The 23386-nt window shown below is 34.4% G+C and overlaps 1 pseudogene across 1 annotated transcript in view; it reads left to right on the top strand.

Annotated features, from left to right (window-relative positions):
• Nucleotides 1–14357, top strand: part of LOC148164989 (uncharacterized) — a 215527-nt pseudogene extending 201170 nt beyond the window's left edge. The window contains exons 5-6 of the transcript XR_015768093.1: nt 466–662; nt 14311–14357. The product of XR_015768093.1 is annotated as an uncharacterized LOC148164989 (transcript). The remainder of the gene's footprint in view (nt 1–465; nt 663–14310) is intronic.
• Nucleotides 14358–23386: the final 9029 nt, after the last annotated feature.

Genomic DNA, 23386 nt, shown 5'->3' with positions numbered 1-23386 from the left:
ATCTAATCATCTTCTTGGAAAGATATCTCAACTTTTTGGCTTAACAGGGTACATTGATACCACATGTATTTACGAATAAGTTAAGCTAGAAGAGCTTAAAAAGCTACAAAAGAAAAAGAAAAAAAAACATAGTTGACAGAAAAGAAAATACTCCTTCTAATAGCAAAAGAAAGTCACTGCTGATGAATTAACTCAAATAGTCATCATAACAGTTGGATAAAATAACAGCATGTAAATAATTTAAGCTAACAGGAAATTCATAAAGTCTGAAGAAAAAATTCTTGAGACTAAAGGAAAACCTTTTGGCCCACCGCACAGGTTGGGCACAAAAGTGCTTGCTAAGCTATCTATTTCACACATGCAACGACAGAAGGTTCGATATTCATTCGATCGATGAGTGAAAAGGCACAATGGCAAAATCAGACAGACTTCTTTTCAAATACAGATCTCCAATGTCCTCTACAGTCTACAGATGCACGGCTGGTGGTGTGGCTCAGACGGAGCAAGGGTTACATCAAGGCTGTTCTCTGGACCGTGCAAACAGTCTAGACCAATGACCTGCAGCATCATGCCCTTTGAAGAAGAGGCAAGTTCGGTCACGATGAAGAAAAATCAAGGCGTACCCCTTTTAACAATAGGGAGCAGCTCGAGGCTGCAAAGAGGTAAGCAGGGGTAAGAAGAAACCGGCATCTGCTTCCATGGTTACAGGCCAACTATGAGAACCTTGCTTTTCAAGGGAGTCTGTTCTCAGGCTCCCTCACGGGGTATGCCATGCATTATAAGCAAAGGCAGGTTGAGCTGAAATCCACATAGTTATTTCAGGGTAAAATGATACGGAGCACATAGTGGCAGAAAAAAAGTCACATGACTGTTAAGAACCTGACTTGGGCTATTTCAGAATAGAATTTTTTCCCCCTCTATACCAGTTTAAATAAAGACAGTGAATTTGTATAAAACAAACAGCAATGAGAAACATGATTTTCATTTCTCAGGCTCTTGTGTGAGAAGAGGTCAAGGGTCAAGATAATACCCACCTCCCCATGGCAGGACCACGTACAGTACAGTCTTGTTACTATAGCTTTATTATGGATATCATTTAGAAATAGTTCCCTTTTTTTTTTTTTTGCCGGACTATGACATTGAATATATGTTCTTGTGAATCTCTCTCTCTGACCTGATTCTCTTTGATTTCCTGCCCTGGATTTTCCCATGTTTATGTTCATTTCTGTGGTTAGATCTCATGAGGAGGGGTAGGAAATTTGGTGAGAAACTTTTTTGGTGTCGTGTTACTGTTCTAAGCAAGTGTGGGGTTTCCTCTGTCTTTTGTAATATTCAAAATTCAAATCTATGTCAAAACCATTGGCCTCCAACAATAGTTCTGTTTCTAATTCATGCATTTATATTTTATTTGTTGCTTGCTACTTCAGTGAATCTGTAGACTCAAATAAAAAAGTTTATTTCCCTTTCTGCAAGATTTAGTTGTTAAGTTGGCTCTTGTAATGTGACATACTAGCAGCTGATGCTACTTGAATAAAAATTTGACAAATATAAAATGTAGCATATTCTGTATTATTGAGGATAGTTCTACTATGATAACCACACAAAATGCAGATATGTGGATAATTAACATAGATAAGATATCCCCCTAACAATGTACCGTAACTAAATATTGGAAGAACTCACGTTTGTTACCTTCCAACGACGTACAGTTTAACTATAGATCTTTGCAATCTATCCTTTGAGCAATTTTTGTTTTCAAAGACATTGTTAAAATTAGAGGATGAAAAAGGAAGGAATGCTTCAAAGGGCAAGGCATAAAACAACTTTCATTAAATTTATTTTTCAGAAGCTTTGTATATTACTATAAATGAGCACTGTATGGTCTGGTGGTATGGAGATACTCCAATTTACCTTGAAGGAAAATTATCTTGTAGCTTTACAAAGGCAATTAAGTGTTGGTTACCATGAATAGCCACAATTTTATACTCTTAATTAAGAAATCAGAGGATAATTTTCTGGCGTGTTCCTCCATATTGTTGCCGTGTTTTGAGCTAGGTTCATGGCTAAACATATGCATGCGGTTTTATTTCTTTCGATGTGTTGAGATACATTAATTTCTATGCTTGGATGGTAAGAAAAGCGCATGGGGTAAAAAAATGAACTACTGTGGTGTCACTATTTTACTATAGTAATTCACACACTGTTACAAGTAATGAACGTATTATCTAAAAGGATGTTGTAGTTGTTTTTTTTTAAATAATTTACTTACTGCTAAGATAATTCAACATCAGAGTTTCTTTGATATACCAACAGATCATACTGGCTGGCAAAGGTCAAGTGCCAGTTATTTCTTCAGTGGAAAAATCTACCTGTCAATTCTCCAAAGGAAAGGAAAACAAAAGCAAATGCACTAAGGTTTACATATTGCATGATAACTCGTAAATTGGAGTTAAAAAAATGAGACTTTGCATGAAATCTGTTGCAAAATAGATAGCTGGGTTTTTTTTCAGTTAACATTTAGCCATTAGTCTTGCTCTTTTGTTTTTGAAAACATACTCAGTTTTATGAATATTTATATGTGAACATAAATTACTCTAACTTGCTAAATGTGGATATATGTAAACACTTGGAGACATTGTCATGGAATCAGATTGATAGTTATTAAAACGCTATTATTTTAACACATTAATATGCAGATAGGACACCTCATACTGAGTATTTAGGGGAGAAATGACAGCTTCTTTTCTTAAAAAAGATTCTCTATATCTGAAGTACTCAATAGCTCAGTAATATGTCCATACTACATGGGGTTTGCAACAAAAATTCCGCTCATTTATCAAGATGTGTTGGATTTAAATATTCCTTAGAATTAAATTTTAGAACAATTAGTGTATTTTGCCTTCCTTACTGCAAAATCAAAAAAAGAAAAACTAAATTTGCCTTACCTGATGGAGCATTTAAAATAAAAAGACTGAAATTTTCCAGTGCTTTAGTGTTTCATAGTGCTTTGAATATAGTAGATGCTCAATAAAATGTCTAACAAATGAATAAACCCGCAATTGCACTAATGAAACAATTATCTAAACATAATCCGGTCACATAAAAGACAGGACAGAATCTCCTCTACTTACTCATGGATCTTTTTTTTACCTTTTTGTTTTGATCTTTCTACCCAAATAAGTACCTTTTGTCAGTAAACTGTGATTACTGAATGCCTGCTATGTGTCCAATGAGACTAGAAGTGAATAACCAGAGCCACAGTTCCCAAATGAGATTCTAAAAAAACACTATTGTTCTAAATTTGTTACTTAGGTGTTCTGGGACAAAACAAACAAACAAACAAAAAAAAAAAACCCAAAAACCCTGGAGTCAAATACGTATGAGAGAGATGCTATATTAAACAATGTTAAATGGATTGTTCATATGCAATACTTTCTGGGGCAATCAAAAAATTAATGTATATAGTATATCTCTAAGAGGGGCATATTTTCCAAAGTTACTTAATTTTTTCATGAATACTTATTAACTTACATGTATGTATGCATTTAATCAACTTCCCCATAAAATATTTATTAATTTAATACAGCCTAATTTCAATGATGTGCTGAAGCTAGCTTAGCTAAAACCATCTTGGATGAGCTCATTGTAATGATTCCTTTCTAAATTCCATCTTAAAGAGATACCCTTCTCTTGGCTTGAAATTGGATATAGCCGAAATATTTGCACCATAGAAATCGGCCAATGCTGCAAATTAGGGCCTTTTTAATCTTTTTTTTAGAAGCTGTTGTTAAACATCCACCAGCACACTATTGCCTCATTTCCTCTCTGAATCCGTCTTTGTAGGTAAATTATAACCAGTAACAGGTCAATAAGTTTAGAAGTTTTCTACTCATCAACCTGTCTAAAATACAAAACTATTTAAACGAATTATGTAGATTAGACACAAAAGAGAGGGAGAATGTGGAAAATATTAGACATTGTAAATTTTCCTTGAATATTTAGCTTTTATATCAGGAAATCACATAATTTATCTTTCTGACTTTTCTAATTTACCTGAATAAATATCTCTGTTTATTCCTTTGTCTCTTTTCTAACAAAGTATTTATATACTCTGGTATATAATTGTCAGTTTTAATTTTTAAGTGAGTGACAACAGGGTCTGAAAATTTCCGGACATCTTTTAAATGGGTCTCTAATTTCGACTCACTTCATTATCAGTGAATTTTTATAAAAATTTGGGTGGGTTACAGGTAAAATCTCTAAATATGGGTGGATTATCTGTATGGATATTTGGTGAAATCATGAATTATTTATTTATTTTATAAATAAATGTATTTTATTTACAAAAATAAAATGAGATATGCTGATAAAAATTATTTTATTTATAAAATTTATAAATTTATAAATACTTATATAAATGTACATTCATATATTAAAAATATTTATATATAAATATATGTTCAAAATATCTAAAAATATTTATATTTATATAGATATATAATAAATTCATATATATTTATATTATATATAATAAATCCATACAAATAAATATTTATATGAATAAATTATTTATAGTAATCCATGAATGTGGATTATTTTTTGGCCTTTTTGCTTGAAGAAATGAGTTCTATGGTGATATGTTTTCAAGTATCTCTGGGATCTACTTTGTGAAATAGATGGGATGACTTATATTATGGTTCTAAATTTGCCTTCTCAATCACATACACCCCAAACAGTATGCACTTCAGCGTATGTGGCCCTCAAATTAGTTCATTAATCTGAGTGTCTATTTTTGGTCCAAGTACTGTGGTCCAAATATACTTTCAGGATCCAGACATGGTTAATACATGATCTCTGTCTTTCTGGAGCCCATAGTCAAGTGCAAGAAGAAAGCAGCTTAAATGTGCTGCTATCCTGAGAGAAAACCATTTGAATATAACTTTATCTCCTTTAAATCTAATATACACCTATATTACAAATGCCAAGAATTCTCCAAGTTTAATCTCATATACTTTCTATTTTCAACTCCCAGCACAATATAGGTGTTGGTGCATCACAGAGAACTCCATATCTACAAATACAATTATGAACAATATGGTCAAGATGGTAAGGACATGATTCTTAATATAGACCTAAGTAAAGAGTTAGCGAAGACAGATAAAGTGTAGAAACTAGCTGTGCATCCTATTTATGAATGCAAGGAAGCAGTTCACCTAAAATCAGGATTCTCAGAGGATATTTCAGCACTGTCATATGATAAACATAATCAGTTCTAAACCCAATGTAAATTGCCACAGTCATTCAATGTAGGCAATATTGTGTTGTGTATATGTATGACACACGTGTTTGAGTCCTCCTTGAATAAGATGTTTCTGATAGTTGGAAAAAATTATTTGAACATAACTAATATTATGCTTCTGAGAACTCTAAAGCCAATCAAAAGTTGTTGAAGGTTTTACTTTCTCATCATAACAACCATCTTGAATATGATACATACTTTTAGCACTGGAAAATTCTTTTCCCTATGTCACATAATTTGGAACTCTTCTTTCTTTCAAATAGTACTTCACAACTTGAAAATAACATTAAGGCAAGACACTTCCATGTGAAGGGTTTTGACTATTTGATGTAAGATCTTTAATGAAAATACTTTTGATTTTTGATAGATAATTTATAAACACTACTATTTATACATTTGTAAGTACCATTGTTTTTCAATTTTAGAAATGAAAATAATCCTTTTATGTGTTTTCTTAAGAAGCTATCTTGCCTTTTGATAACAAAATTTCTTTTTTAATTTCTCTGTGGAAAAGTTAATTCATCTTTCTGGATCTAGCTCAACTATCCTCTCTTTTTTTAAGTATTTCCCTTCTCTGGAGCCAGTTTTGTTTCTTGCCTTTCTGTCCATTCTACCCACTCATTTTCTCTTCTCATCTGTTCTGTTTACATTTTTACCAAGGTAAAATAATAATAAAAATAGATGGCAATGGACAAATTGAAAAATATATGCAGAAATCTTCACACTGGAAAGCTCTAGTGACTGAATATGAAACTTAGCTCTGAACTTTCAACCACTTTTTAAGAAATGCTTTGTCTGAACCTTAAAAAAAATTCGAAGTAAAAACAATCTCTCACCCTTCTGAAAGGGGAAATGAACTTCCTACTCCTGGTCATTCTTTTATCTAAAGCATGAGGTGTACATGTGTTTATAATAAGCTGTGTTTAGATTCTATTATTGCCTTGTTTTCCAAAAATTATTGTTTGTTATTACTAACAAAAGATCACCGAAAACAATTTCCCTTAATTTAATAGCATGTCACAATCTTGCTATTTTGGTTTAGCATCAAACCATTCTACTTAGCTATTTTATTTGTGTATATTTGTGTATGAGTGTGTGTGTGTGTGTGTGTGTGTGCAAGAACCCTCTAATGTTAACATCTCTCAGTATTTTGTTTTTATAAATGGATGCCAACTGTTGTGCTTGCTATATTGCAAAATATTGCTATGTTTGCGTTCCCTTTTGTATTCTTTTTTCTCTCAAAGACATGACTGAATCCTTATATGTCCAACAAACTGTTCAGTTTTGCTTTAATTAAAAAGAGGCTCATTCCTTTAAATATTTCTTTTCTTTAAGGGATGTATCCATGGACCTAAACTATGTTCCTTTCTAATTTATATTTATTATCATGTATCTTACAAAAATCATATTATCATTTAATAATATTGAGTATTTGTCATATTTATAATAATATTCAATATTATTAAATAAAGGTGATATAGCTATATGATGTTTCCTCTATTGTTATATATATACATATAGCAATATATGTGTGTGCATATAAACATATATATCATATATATGAAATATATATGATATCATATATGGTATCATATCATGGTGTATGTCATATACCATGCTTTATCTATCCATCTGTCTATGAAAGCAGACAGATTTATATCCAGTTTTGTATCAGGTGAACAGTTAACTTTGATACTTAAGATCATCTAGAGATATTAATATTCATATCCTGATTCAGGCATCTGGGGTGGAGTCTGAGATTTTGCATTTCTGATGAGACCTCAGGGGAGACAAATGCTGCTGGTCTATGGAGCACAGAATGTCAAAGAGTTAGAGAACCAAGACGTTCAAGTTTTGACTTTGCCCTCAATTCTGATCTTGACCTAGAGACTTTTTCCTCTCAACCTTGTTCCTTATTTATAAAATGGATGGGATCATGTTTCTCCTGCCTCTTCATGGAATTTTTCTGTGGTTCAGATTAAATCAATTAGGAAAATGCTTCCTAACAAAACAGCATGAGAGGAGGTAATACAGATAGATATTTCCTTTTATCCTTTGAATAGTATATTTGATGCCTTAATTTCTGTTGGTGTTTGCCCATTTAGCTTGAAATGATGGACCCAGTTTTAAGGTTATCTTTCAATAGTTCTTTGTCCTCATTTACCCTCTTTTTGTTCAGCCATTCATTTATTCATTCAACAGGTATTTATTGAGTAGCTTCTGTGCCCCATGCATTGTGCCAGTCCTGAATATATGATTGACTTCTTGTACTTACTTCTCCTTTTCTTCATTCTCTAAAATAATTTCTTCTATTGATTTCACTCTGTGCTCTGTACCTCTCCTATCTTTCTTTCTGCCTTCAATAGAGTGTTGGAATCATTAATCTGAAGGCTACGTTTTTAAAATCAGTTTTATTCAATTCTACAAGTATTCATTGGTTCCCCACTATTTGGCAGACTCCCTGCAAAAGGAATATAAAATTGAAGAAGTGAGAGAGAGGAGAGTCCTTTTTTCACCTCAGTGGTATTCTATTTAAGGAATGGGATAGCTCACAATTTCTCCAGTAACTGTAGTACAAGGCAGGATATGACTCGTGCCATCAGACTTTGAAGAATGCTTGAAAAATGAAAAACACAGCTGATTTGAGGGCTTTGCAAAGACTTCTTGAAGATGGCTAAACTGTGACAGAAAAAATGAGAGGAAGGAAAGGGTGGATGTTGCAGGTGAAGCAAGTCATACCTTCTCTCTTTGCTTTTCTTCATGGTGAGTGATTGGGCAGGTAATCTGGCATGGGCAAAAAAGTTTTAAAATTTTTCTTAGGGTATGTGTGGGGAAAAGCTGGAAATTCCCATTCGATTCACATTGTGACGGCCTTGGTTGCCAGCGCCAGGAGTTTGTACTCAGTTAGAGGGGAAATGAAGGAATCTTTGAAGGTTAATGTTACTGTTGGCCTTTTGGCCATGCATTTGAAGTCAACCTTTAATTCAAGTCAGCTGGAATTTAAACACAAACTCACTGTAAGAACTGAGTTCAGATAGCACAGACTGGCGACCTCCAGGTAATCTTCTGGCAGTTTTTATCAAGGTGGCATAGCATACCGGTTACAGTATAATGGACTGTGTGAGGACACCTGGCTGCTAGGTAATCCTTGTTCAGTATCTTGCTAGTCTGTTGACCTTAGAGGAAGCATGAACCTCTGTGAGTCTTAGGCACTTTTTCTTCATGATGGGAATAATAAACTCTGCCTATTTTCAAAGTCACTGTGAGAGATAAATATGGTAAATAAATCTGAAAATCATAAACCTTGAAAGTGTAAAGGTCTGTCCAAATATAAGTACTCCCCTTTGGGGCGCCTGGGTGGCCCAGTTGATTAAGTGTCGAACTTTTGGTTTCTGCTCAGGCTGTGATCTCAGGGTCATGAGATCAAGCCCAGTGTCGGGCTCCAAACTCATCACAGAGTCTACCTGAGATTCTCTGTCCCTCTCCCTCTGCCCCTCCTGCTTGTGCTTTCTCTTTCTCTCTCTAAAATAAATAAATATATCTTTAAAAAAAGAATCCCCCCCCCTTGATTTTTCTATTCCTTATGCCCCCCCCTTCAGGGTGGCACACTAGAAGGGGTGATCTTTTCTGCCTCTTTTTCCTTCTCCTTTAAGTGAAATACTATCTTTTTATTCCATCATTTTAGGAGTCAGTGTGCACTTTTTGAGAACATATCCAACAACTCATTTCTTTTACCTGTTTCTTTTTAAAATCCTAAAATCATCCACAAAGCTACTCCTACTCTTTTATGCTATAATGAATTTTTATGGGCAAGCCGTACTAATTATATTGTTATTCTAACTTTAGTTTAAATATCATGTCTTGAGATAGTCACCACCCACTGGCTACCGCACCCTCCATGGGATCACTCGCCACACTCCTTTATTTGCTTTATGGCACTTCTGATGAGTAAAATTACCTTCTTCATTTATTTGCTTGTATGTTGTATGTCTCTTTAGTCAATGCCATTTTATTAGTTCATTATGTGACAGTGTCATTGGAACAGGGGATAGGAAAATAGGAATTGAACTGATGTGTGTGTCCTTAAGGAAACAGACAGTAATAAATATTGATAATAATATCTATCTATATGTATAAACATCAGGTGGTAAAAGGTGCTATAAAGAATAAAGCAAGCTGAAAGATTAAAGAGAGAAGGGGGTTATGCCATTTTATGTCAGATGTTCAGGGAAGGGGCCCCTGATTAGGTGCTATTTGTTCAAAGATCAGAGGGAAGTAAGGGAGGGACATAGCTAAGGAAAAAGTATTTCGACAGAGGGAACTGAAAGTGGAAAGGCCTTGAAGTGGGGGCATGCTTGGTATTTTTAAGGTCAAGTGAGGAGGAGCCCCGGGTGCCTGGAGGGCCATGAGCCAGGCAAGGGTAGGAGGCAGTGGGACCACAGAGCACAGGGTGGCCCTGAGCACTATCATGCACAGGCTTCAGAGTCTGTGTTAAGATCTGAGATTTTACTCTGAATGAAATGGCAAGCGTCTGGAAGGCTTTGGGCTGAGGAGTGATGTCATCAGACTCAGGTCACTCTTGCTGCCTCATGGTGAAGAAGATCAACTGGGAAGGGTGAAAGAAGGGAGAACCTGTGATATGCTAGAATTCACTCCCTCCGGCTCCCAAAAAGTCACTGTGCTCACCTCTTTGAGGACACATAGTCATGTCACTTTCAATTAGTCATGGTGGGAGTGTTTACACCATGCAAGTCTGCAAAAGCTGTCAGTCAGGGATTTCTTCTCTCTCTCTCTCTCTCTCTCTCTGCCCCTTCTTCGTTTGTCCTTGCTTGTCTTCTTTCCTTCCTTCCTTCAGCCCTCCTCCTCCTCTTCTTCCTCCCTTTCCTTTATAACATTATCAATATTTATTATTTATAAATACAGTTATCAATAAACATTTATCAGCATGTCTTGGAGGAGAACACTAGGAGGTTGTTATAACAGTTCAACTAAGAGATGATGGTGGCATAGATTAGACAAGGGTGAAGGAGATGATGAGAAGTAGTCAGATTCTGGAAGGCATCTCCAAAGAAATCACTGAGGGGCTTTGCTGACTGATTGAGAAAACAGTTGAGAAAATGATGCACCGAAGATGGCCTCCTGGTTCTTGACGTGGGTAACTGAAACAATTGTTGTCATTGATTGAGATGGAAATGGCTTCAGGAGGAGCAGTTTGGGAGGCAAGTGTCAAGAATCTGGTTTTGGAGATGTGAAGATGGAGATGTCTCTTAGGTCTATCCAAATGGAGATTTCATGTTGAAAGTTGGATATTTGAGTTTGACACTCAGGAGAGGAGTCTGGACTAGAGTTGTTACTTTGGGAATTGTCTGTAAAGAGAATGGTTATGCCCCTGTTCTTCATAATTTAAATGGAGATTAATCACATACCAGTTACTCAAAATTTTCATGCAAATCAGAGAAGCAATGTCACTGCATGGCTGTTTCATCTTGCTGAGACTGCTGAGTCAGATGTTCTCTTGTTACATTGTTTTATAATATGGTTTAGGCAACTAAGTAAATTCATATGCCGTGAAATGATTAAAGCCCTACTCACTTTTCCCCCAATTCAATTTCATGCTTACCCTTTTTGCTTCTTGGAACCGGTTATCTCTAACCATCTCTTCTCAAAATCTGGTTCTAGGACCCAGCACTGCCCGCATCAGAATTAAATGGGTGTATTTTAAAACGTAGAATCCTGCACTTAAATACTAGTCCTATTAAATAATAATATTAGCCCAAGGTCCAAGAATCTGCATTGTAACAAATACTCCTTGTTATTAGTATGCACATAAAGATTTGGCCACTCCTGCTACAGTGTCTAAATATAAAGTATAGTCTTTTTATCCTTTTTAAGAATCTCCTTTTGCAGAAATGTTTAATGACTGTTTATATCATGTATATAGTTAAACCTGCAGGCTCATATTCTAGATTACTTACATTAGAACAGAATTTATTTCAGTCATAAAGATTTTGGTCTTTAGTTCAGGAACTCAATAGCAAAGTCAAATTTAATCATCTTTTTTTTTTTTTTTCAAAAAGTACCATTTTAGGATATACTGCAACTTTAGGATATAGTCAAACAGAAAAACTCAGTTTCAATTTTAGACACTGAATTGCTCTGGTACTTTTAAAAATTTGTTAAATATTTCTGATTCTCCCCTGTTCTGGACACATGATAGAATTGTAATGCATTTCCTAGTCTCTTTGTGATGTAAGTGGGCCAGTAAAGGAGTTGAGGCCTATAAGTATTGTACTTGGAGCCAGAACATTTAATCACCAATGTTCCTTCACCTTTCCTGTATCTTTCTCCATAATTGAGATGGAGGCTACCCTATTTTTCTATTTACCTGAGTTACTATGATTAGCAGAGCTCCTCTGCTGATCTGTAATAGACATTTAACATGAGTGAGAAATACACCTTTGTCATTTGAAGCCACTAGAATGGAGATTGGTTATTACTGTATAGCACAACCTATTTTCTCTAGCAAAACTGGACCTGAGTTATCTTCTAGTCCATAGACTGATACTGTGATCTGACCAAAGATAATTTGTTTTGTTTTGTTTTTTTCTTCCAACAGTTGTCAGGGGATTTCTGTCAACATTTCCATCATGACAATAAAAGATAGGTAGGCACTATGTGTCTCTTCTCTTACAACTTTGCTACCAAGTAGTTGGTTCAAAAAACAAACGAAAAAAACCCCAAATAAGTTACAGACCAATTTCTGCAAACATACAAACTTTTACTAACAATCAATCGTAAAATCCACCAAATAGCCCATTCCAGTAATCTGGGTTAGTCTCCGTTTTCTGTCCTTTTCAGCATGCCATCCAGCACCTTGTAAGAAAGGCACACTGCTGAGCAAACACAACAGTATTCTGATGGCAGGAGCAATGAGCCTTCTAGTAGGACCAGGCAAAGAAGGTGCCAGCTTATTTGAGGAGTGGGTGACAAATTAAATAGAATTCCAAATCTAAGGTGTCCAAGATGTTAGCCTCTTGGCCTTTTACTAAGATTTGTATATGTGGTCTCCAGAATGAGGAGATGATTGCCCAGTATTTCTAGCCAATCACACATCTTGGAGCCCACTTGTCTTACCAAAGAAGAACTGTCACATCCTTTGTAAATTATCAACCCCCCATCCCATGTATAATTTCACAGAACAATATTTGGAAATTGAAAGCATTCATCACAGTTGCCCCTGGAGTTAAAAATATTGATTAAGAAACGAAATCCTAATCTACCTAGAGAGTGAATCCTTGACTAGAACTCTTCAAATCTTAATTTATTTTTCTAGTTTGTAAATTAAAGGTATACTAATGTACTTCATACTGTACCTACTGGAGTATTTTAAACTAAATTATAGACACTAACAGAATTAATTATAGATCTTTGTTTATTTACTTTTATGTTCTACTTGGAGTGGAAAAACCATAAAACTGACCATACATTAATTTGCTTCACAAATACAAATGTAATAGTACTTGATTTTTAATAGTTTACTTTGGGCTTCGTAAAGTTCTCCGTATTTCTGTACTTCATTTCAATATTAAATAGATCAATAACTAGCTGTACTTATTAAACACAAAATATATGATTGAACTGTTTGTATATTGTGTAGGGTTTTTTTAAGCCAAAAAAAGAGAGACTATATTGGCTTAAAATGAAAATTTTAAAACCTTGGGTTAGAAGCTTAGATTCTGCTGTCCTCTTTCTGCATTTTCATGGTCTGGAAAGGATACTAGCCTTCCTTAATGGTTTAGTTTCCAAATATTTTGCTAACTGTGAATGAACTAGATCAATGAAGGAAAACATTCTTTCTACAGCCTACATGAATATTCTGCTGTTTGAAAAACTGGCCCAGCCCATCAATCACTTTGTTAATATTTGTAGATTTTCTCTCACAGAGTTGGAATATAATTTGTAAAACCTCATCAGTCATTATGTGTTTCCCCAAATCTTCACCTCATTTCAAATTCTTCTAGTTACTCTTATATATAAATTAATTTCTGAATGCCTATGACAGCAAATAAGATTGGTAAGGAAATTAATCGTATGTAAAGCATATAAAAAGACTGATTTAAAAAGATTTCTTAAAAACTTGGAGTAGTGTCTTAAATATTAAAATTCGAGACATTAGATGTAATTTATGATGTATTTTAATATTAGCATTTTAAAATAAACCTATTTTAAAAATAGCATTCCACTAATAACCCTATGATTCAAAAAATAGTGTTTATAAACTTACAGATATTTTAAAAATTAATTGGTGGTATTTCGTTTGTTTACTCGTATGACAACCTTTTGTCTCTAAAATTAATTTATGATTTTTATAAACAATAACAAGAACAAAATTTGCCTTCATAGTTAATTTATGTAAACTTAATTTTGGCTGGACCTGTTTTAATATTTTGATTAATTTTGACTCCTATAAATTTTGATTTTTGGAAGTCATATATTTCCAAACTTAGAAAGCACACATACAGCGATTTGGATTGATTATTCCTAGCAAAGTAATTTATTGATATTAGTGATCCTATTATTGTGCAATACTTTTTAGGGGTTCTAAGAGAATGACTATTTTTATTATAGAAAAAGTGGTTCCAGCTGACAGAATTTATACTGAAATATTTAAATTTTTTAGACATCTCATTCTAATGAGGATGTTTTAAGATTTCTTTTTGAATAAGTGTAAAATGAACATTTTGGATGTGTGTTGGTTCAGGAATTTCTTTTTACATTTCAGCCTTATTGAGGTATAATTGATGTATGAAATTGTGAGAGATTTAAAGTGTACATTGTGGTGATTTGACATACATAGACAGTGTAAAAGGATTCCCCCCCCACAGAGTTAATTACTATATCTATCACCTCACTATTTACCTTTTTCTTTTTGAAGTTCTACTCTCTTAGCAAAGTTGATGGAAATTTTTAATGATGACCACCACATCTTGATTCATTTCTTTTCCTTTCAGGTTATCGATCATTACAATGGCACTGTAAAGAGATGACTCAGAAATAACAGTAAGTCTTAATCATGTGAAAGACTTATCATTTTAACGTTGTACTAAAACATGTGACAGCATATTTGGCTATTTTTTTCCCTTCTAATTTTGTGCACTAGTGCAGGGCACAGAATGTGAGCAAAAACCCCTAGACCTCAAAGTATATTTTTATATGAAGCCAAAATATTTTTAACTAAACTCTGCTAGTCAATAATTTTTGGATTTGGCAAGCTGTAGTACAGTCCTATTTTTGAGAAAAGTCAACGAAGTATTTCCCTTCTAATTCAATATCCTTCCCCCCACCAAAAAAAAAACAATCTTTCCTTTTGGAGCAAAGGCTTATGAACTTCGTGTTTTTACAGCAACAATAATATATTGTTTCTTTTGCTGTGCTGAAAATAATGAATGTTTATGTTGGATTTAAACTTTTGTCAGTGAGAAGATCTACTTACTTCACCAAATGAGATAAGTATGATAAGAACCCTTCTTTTCTTACTAGAGTTAGATGATCCCTGTTAGTAATACACTTACATTTCATATTTATGTATTTCCATTTTTCTTTTAAACCATGAATCTTCATATGTTTCGTATTTGTAATAAGCTGTTTTGATCGGCCATATGTTTTCTTCTGAAATGGACATGTATCCTACAGAACAGACTAGAAGAATATTTTACCGTTAGTCATGATTCATTAGACTAGTTTAAAATATCTGTTCTGGCTAAATTATTAGCCAACACTTTAATAAAGTATTGTTTTAATGCAACAGATTTACTTTCTCTCCTGACATGAAAATATGCTTTTTTGTTTATAACATTTCTACCCAAAGACAGCTGATACAAAAATGCCCTGAACAAAGCCTCAGTAATAAAACACAGAAAAACAATGTTAAATTCAAAGCAACTGGTGAATTTAAATATACATATGTGTGTGTGTGCAATCCACTAATACACACATACATAGAGATTAAGTGGCTAGATAGCAGTATATCATTACATATTTTATAGATATGTAATTATAAATCATATAAGTATATGATAATATATATTTAAATAAATTATGTAAGTACATATAAGTAAATTATATAAGTATATATAAATATCTAAATATATGTCATTATATAAATATGTCATTATAAAAGCAGTATGTTGGAAAACTCAAAACGGACTCCTATAAAGAGAAAGTTACTAACCTTTTCCTCCACTTGGTCTCTGTGCCCCTCCCTGAGATTGGCAATGTACAAGTATGCCCTGGACCCCTCTACCTCACTCATGTGAGTTTCTCCCACTTCAGAAAGCACAGATGCATATTTTTACATCTCTTTTGTCAGAAAGGGGTATTTTGGCTTTTGATGTTTTCTTTGTAAACAAAATACCGAGAACAAACTCTTCAGCTTGTTTTGCATCGCTATCCCTTCAGGTTAATGTGCACAATAGTCCATGTTTTACCACACTAACTTTTAATTAAAGAAAACAAGAATCTGGGTGTTCACTGTCCTTTTTCTATCACAGCCATAAATTAGAAAGTGCCCATAGTGCCATGAATGGCAAATCCCAGTGATATTTTCACTCCAACTCTGATAGTCATGAAAATGACTCCAAAGGCCTATGTTAGAACAGATATCAAGATTTATGAAGTGAATAGTAATTCAGTAAGCATGAGTTCTTGTACTGATCTATCTGTGATGTGTTGTTATCCATCTCCAACAATATCTGATCCTTATAGTAGGATAAAGGCCACTTTGCTACGATGTAATGTTGCAATCTTCAGACACCACATTTGATGAAAGAAAGAATCACATTATAAAATTATGTGTTTCAGCAGAAAGGAATGAGTTAGAGGATGGATTCGCTATTTTACTACCTTCTCTTTTAAGATTAGGCAGTGTGAAGAGAGCAAAAATAAATTAAACCATAGACTTTTACAAATGAACATAAATCAAGGAAAATAAACATAGTAAAATCATACTTTAGGGTAAATAGCATTAGTTAATAACATTAAGCAATTTTGTTTACAATGGCATTGATCATCAGAAAGCTATATATATGTATTATATAAAGTATTATAATGTAATATATAGTTATTAAGTATATTCCATATATACTGATATTATATCTATTACATATTTATATATTCTGTATTTTATACTGATATATCTTCCAGACTGATAGGTACATCTGACTTTTGACCATAGAATATTTTTATTTTATAAAATGTAAATCCTAACACAACAGTATGACAAAGCCAGATTATGCTTTTAAAAAGGTTTTCAAATTAACATAACAAGTTTTGAAACCTCTGTGTGAGGGTATAGTATGTGCATACATATTCATAGCAATGAGCCTACATTGGGAATTAGCACTGTATGTCAGGCAGTTTAGCTCACCTGAAGTGTGAAGAGAAAATTGACAAGAATGATTCAATGATTCCATTCAAGAATGATTCAATATCTACCGCTATTTATTGAACATTTGCTATGTGCTAGATAATCTTCTAAGTGGTAGCGTTACGTAGCAAACACAAGTCCCGACATGCATGGCCCCTACATCCTTGTGGTAATGATAGGAGCAGAGGAAGGAAGGGTAGACATTAACCAACAACCAAACAAATAAAAAATGTCAGACTGTTTTTGAAAGTGATGAATAATGTGGAGAAAAATAAAGTTGAGTGGGAAATTAGGGGAAGAGTATCATCTGTTTTAGGTTGGGGAAGGCTTTTCTGAGTTAGCATCTGAGAAGAGACTTGCCATGCACTAAGATCTAGGAAAGTGCATCCTGGCAGAGGGAAGAACCTGAGTCGAGTTTCCAAGGAGAGAGTACCTGGCGTTATTTGAGCAATACTGAAGTGCCAATAGGGTGGGGCACAGCCATGTAAGCTCTTCTTGGCCATGTTCAGAATATTAGATTTTTTTTTTTAAGTCAAATGGGAAGCCATCCATCAGAGGCTATTGATCAGAGATACAAACTGATTTTGATTTTTCAGAGTTCACTTTGCTGTGTAAATAATAGCCTGAGAGAAAAATGGAAGATCAGTTAAATACTTACAATAGTACTTCAGAAGACTGGACTTGTATTCAATAGGTGCTTTTATTTATTTATTTTTTAAGATTTTATTTATTTGAGAGAGGAGAGAGAGAGAGAGAGATAGCGAGAGAGAGCATGAGCAGGGAGGAAACGGAGAAGCAGGCTCCCCACTGTACAGGGAGCCTGACGTGGGGCTCAATCTCCGGACCTTGGGATCATGATCTTGGGATCATGACCTGAGCTGAAGGCACACACTTAACAGACTGAGCCACCCAGGTGCCCCTCCAGTAGGTGCTTTTAAATAGAATGATTTGAATACCATGATGTTTGATTTATAATTTATTTAATCCTCACAACAGAATAGACTATGTGTAGAATCTTTCTTTTTTTTTTTTAAAGATTTTATTTATTCATTCATGAGAGACAGAGGGAGAGAGAGAGAGAAGCAGAGGGAGAAGCAGGCTCCCAAGGAGCAGGGAGCCTGATGCGGGACTCGATCCCAGGACCCTGGGATCATGACCTGAGCCGAAGGCAGACGCTTAACCATCTGAGCCACCCAGGCGCCCTATGTGTAGAATCTTTCAAACAATACTGGCATATAGTAAGTTTCCTGTAAATTCTGTTATCTTCATCCTCTTTGTCATCATCATTATCACCATCATCATTAACATTATCAAAAGCTATAAGGAAAAACAATGCCCTTAGGAAAAATAATGGTCCCCTCAAATGTTTTTACAAATATGATCCTCTTCCCTTGCTAAAGTCAAACATAAAGGATTTTTAGATATGCTATACTACATAGAATCATTTAAGAAAAATACATATAACATCCACCGCTTTATTCATTCTAAAGTTGCAGCCTAAGTTATTTTTTTTAAGATTTTATTTATTTACTTGAGAGAGAGAGAGCATGAGAGGGGGGAGGGTCAGAGGGAGAAGCAGACTCCCCGCTGAGCAGGGAGCCCGATGCGGGACTCGATCCCGGGACTCCAGGATCATGACCTGAGCCGAAGGCAGTCGCTTAACCAACTGAGCCACCCAGACGCCCGCAGCCTAAGTTATAATTCTAATCTAATTTAAAGAAAAATAGCAGCTAAAATAAACCTATTTGTACTTTCCATTTACATTTTTAAAGTTGAGGTCTAATCAAGCTTCCCCCCCCATTTCTATGAAAATCTGAACCTGAGTCAAATATATATATTCATTTTAGGTTGACTTTTTAAAGCACTAGTTAATCCTTAGATATGACTCTTTTCTGTGTATTATTATTTGTATAAATTTTTTTCAGTGCTCAGCCGCAGTTGATGGGAATGGTACATATATACGCACAACCGTGCATAACAGTAACTGCTCTCTTTGAAATCCATGGCTTGGTACATGGAGAGGAGCATATTATTGAAAATCGTTCTTTTGTAAGCTGTTTTTCTACTTATTGCTTCTTTAGTTTCCTGAGGACTGCTCTATAACAAAGGGATTATTTGGTACACAAATCAGTTTTATGTGGGTTTTTTATTTTGTGAGTGTTTGTGTATTTTGCTTTGTTTTTTTGGGGTATTGTTTTCTTTGTAGCCTGACAGAATGATGAATAGTGCTAATTTTAACTTGAGTTTCAAAAACTGATTGATATTTATAACATACACCTTTAATGTAGTAACAAAATAAACAAAAGTAGACCATTAAGCGAATGAAGAAATAGTATACATAAAATATCCCAGTTTTTGGATCTAGGTCTGACAACCCAATTATATACCTTGGAAATTACACCGATCTTGCATGTAAATGAACTGGATAATTTCAACATATCCCATATTTTGTATATTAAAGTAGAAGAATAAAGTATTTAAAATCATAAAAGTTACTAGTAATACTTTGGAATACTCTGACCTCATGAATACTTGTCTTTTAGTAAACATTTCCCATTTAATGATAAATGAATTTGCATATCTAAGGCCAAATTTGAAATCTTCTAATGCTGAAATTCGATCTAGTCTCAGCTAAATTATATGTGATTAATAAAAGTTGACACTGAACTCATTTTGGATTTTAAATGTAAAGTCTATGTTGCAAAAGTTAGTTGCACATACATCAAACACTTCCAAACTGTATGTCTAAATATTGATATAGATATACTTTCATAAATCTTTGTGGAATGATCTTAAAATTAAATTACTGGTCTTTAGAAAGTTAATACGACAATGTCCCAACAGAATTGAGATCTCACAAATAAAAACATACGTTCAGACCTATGTGCCATCAGCCTAGCACTAAAAGTGCCTCCTGAAAGATGTCGCCATAGAGAGCTACCTGTTTGGCCTTTCATCCTGCTACCAAATGAGTGTACATGGTTCAGCTGATGTCTAGAAGCTGTTACATTATGCAAGCAGAGACAAGGGTTCTGCTTTTCTTGCTAACAGTATAACTTGCTGTTGTTTAATGTCTAGATCTGGCCCTGGAAGAGAATACGGTCATGAGGACTCATCTGGGAGGGAAGAAAGGACAGAGTGGGGGGGGGGTGCTACAGAGAGAAGGAAGGCGAAGGCTCAAGTGAACCCCAGCTGGGAGGAAAGAATCCATCTCTGTGCCAGGAGCTGTCAGATTGTGGACACCTATCTCGTGCTGTGTGTAAATCCAGCAGTGACATATAAGTATTTTTCATACTACCTAGTACCTCAATGCAAAATAACTCTAGGATTCCAGATAACCAAAGAAACAAATTTGAAAAGAAAAGTAAAACAGTCTACCTTTGTTAGACTAAACGAGACACCCCGTTGGTTGGTCTTCAAGTTGGCCCCTTCCCTAGAGATTTTCGATGGTAAAATCTAACTAGTCTTGGTTTTTACTACACTTGGTTACTTAAAACCTCACTAAGCTCCCAGTAGATGCAGCTCACTTGCTAGGAGGCAGTCTAGAGCAGAATTACATGAAGTGTGATCTGCTGGCCAGATCCCTCTGAGAATGCTCTGATACCAATTAGAAAACATAAGTATAAAAATTAAGAGTAAGCATATAAAAATTTTATAAAACTTCGGCAGAGTTATTTTGTATCTGTTGACTCAATTAAACATGGCTGTTAGTTTTTTAATTTAATTTTTCTAGTTATTTATTGTTATTGTGAATTTGAAAGTATCAGTTCATCACTATTTGGAAAAAAAAAAAATCATAGTCTGGCTCTTCACCGTAATTAGTTTGAGAAGCACTTGGCTAAGACTTTCGCAGTTTTAACATAGATCATTATAAGACAAGTCTGATAATAGTAAAGTGTATTGTTTTTCTACTCCCTGGAAGCATCAAGTTTACAATGAAGTTGCTTAATTATATCCCCAAAGGAACTTATATTTGATTAATAAACTTCTTCCTTTCTCTAAGAAATATTTAAATATTTATGTGAAAACATTCTGCATGCAAGAAGTCATATTTAAAAACTAAATAGAATGTCAATAGAACTGCATTTTTAAAATCCTAATATTATTTTACTATAAACCCAGTTTCTCCTTGCTGTTACTGCTTAACTTCTATAATACATAATATTTATATGTGGTGATCTCTAAAAATTTATTGGAAAAAATAATAAAATATTAATTTACCAATCCAGATGTGATTTCTCATGAAAATCTTAAATTTCTGCACTTAGAAATTATACATGTATGGTCTTTGATAGAGAAGAAATTGAAAAATCTCTTCACACACTGGAATAATGAAATAATTTGACAGTTATGTTAACAAAGTATCTTATTTTAGCAACCACTGTGTTTTTTCCAAACCCTTACAAGTGAAAATTATTCTCAGTAGCTGATTCTTACAGCTAAGGGTAAGAGATAGGCAAACAAGACTGCTTTTAATTTTGGAAAGCAAGCAAAATGAAATTTAAACATAGACATCAATAGAGAAAAGTGTTCTCTAATTTGTCACTAAGTCCTTGCTCCCTATATTAAAACCAGCAATTCATGAAACCCTCAACAAAGAGTCATTGTTTGCTACTCATGTGGCAAACTGGCAATGGCTTTATAAAATCTATTATTGAATTGCTGTTACTGCCATCTAGTGGGAAAAATATTCCATGTCACCATGTCAGGGATTATATCCAAAGCCCTAATATTCTAGGAGTAAAGGGAAGGCCACCTTTTGTGTGTATTGCGAGAAGTAAAACAGCAAACGAAGACACGCTCTCGTGGATATGGGAATAAAATAGATATCTAGTCCCTGAATAAGTTAAAGATTTTTGGGGAGAAAAAAGGGTGGGAGCGGATGCATGCATTTGTATGATTCATTTTGTGCAGAACCAAATTACATATAAAACGTTACTTCTCGCTGGACAGCGAGGTTACAGGACATTTGTATTACTTGTACACTTATTTTTTTTTTACCTATTGGAATGTAGATTAAGGGTTTTGCATCTGCTCATTGTCTTAAAAATTAAGATAGTTTAGGTCAGTTCTTCTCAAACTTCAAGGGATTTAGGAATCACCTGGAAATCTCCTTACAATGCAGATTAAGACTCAATATCTGGATGCCTAAGATCTGGCACTTCTAACAGCTCTCAGGTGACGTTCGCATTGCTGTTTGTGATTAGGTCGTATTTTGAGTAGTGATCTCCTTTGAGTAGATAATCCTAGGGAAGGAGTCCAGAAATGAAGCAAAACCTCCACAAAGTATACTTCACTGTATATTATCTTCCTATAATGTAGTAGAGGAGTTCTTTCAATAGCCTGTAGAGTCAAATTGCTAAACTCATTTCTGAGGTTTGTTGCTTACTATGTATGTAACCTTGAGCAAGATACATAGTTAACCTCTCTAAGCCTCAATTTCACAATCTGTAAAATAAAATAGCAGTCGTATCAGCATTCATGGTTTTTATGAAGAATAAATGAGCTAAAAACATTTCATAATGAGCCATAGGAAATTCCCTTTCTATAGATCCAAAACAAACATCCACAATTTTATGTAGCTAAAACTAAATGTTTAAATTATGTAGCATAATATCTAGCACATGGTGGTCAATACTTGTTAGAATCACCAACAAGTGTCACAGAGTAAATTTATGGACATATGAATATACCCATACTCTAGAAAGTTTTATTCAAAGAAGAGCAAATTTTGAAATTTCCATAAGAAAAGCTTGATGTAAATCTGTGAAAGGTGTTACAGTTGAGGTTTCACAGAAGGATAAAATGAATAAGAAATTTGTGAATTACTCTGTAAAGAAATCTAGTTAGGTGTGGGAAATAGAAAGAACCAATAATATCTCAGTAAAGAAATATTAAGATTATTTACTTTTGCCTTTTTATATTACCTGGAACCAAGTCTGGAATGGAAGCAGAATGAATTTATTTTTTAGTGCAGTTTCAGGTTCAGAGAAAAACTGAAAGGAAGGTATGGAGATTTCCCATATACCTCCTACCCCACACATGCATAGACTCCTTCATGTTCAAAGTCCCACCAGTGTGGTATATTTGTTACAACTGTTGGACCTACACTGACACATCATTTTAAACCCAAATCCAGAGTCTACTTTAGGGCTTACACTTGATTATGTTCTGTGGATTTGGACAAATATATAATGACATGAACCCACCATGAGAGTATGATACGGAGCAGTTTCACGGCCCTAAAAATCCTCTGTGCTCCCCCTTTTCATCCCTTCCTCTCTGCTCACCCCTGGCAAACCCTGGTCTTACTCCTATTTCCACAGTTCTGCCTCTTCCCAAAGGTCATTCAGTTTGAGTCATACTGCATGTAACCTTTTCAGATTGGCTTCTTTCACACAGTAATATACATTTAAGTTTCTTCCATGTCTTTTTATGTCTTGATAACTCCTTCCTTTTTTAGTGCTGAATAATACTCCATTGTCTGGATATGCCACAGTTTATTTATCTGGGAAATGTATTTTTATTCATCACCAAATTCATATCACGCGGCAACACACATGAAGTGTGAGAACATAAAAAGTCATAGATTCTAGATAGATTTAATATTGTCACAAGCCTGTTGTGGGGAAAATAGGCCATAAAAATATATATTATTATCT

This window comes from Eumetopias jubatus, unplaced genomic scaffold (genome assembly GCF_037043125.1).
Source record: "Eumetopias jubatus isolate StellerSeaLion01/CBP00866 unplaced genomic scaffold, mEumJub1_p1.0 scaffold_1, whole genome shotgun sequence".
NCBI classification, from domain to species: domain Eukaryota; kingdom Metazoa; phylum Chordata; class Mammalia; order Carnivora; family Otariidae; genus Eumetopias; species Eumetopias jubatus.
The sequence above is the reverse complement of the archived record's forward strand: the minus strand, read 5'-3'. Positions and strand labels throughout refer to the sequence as shown.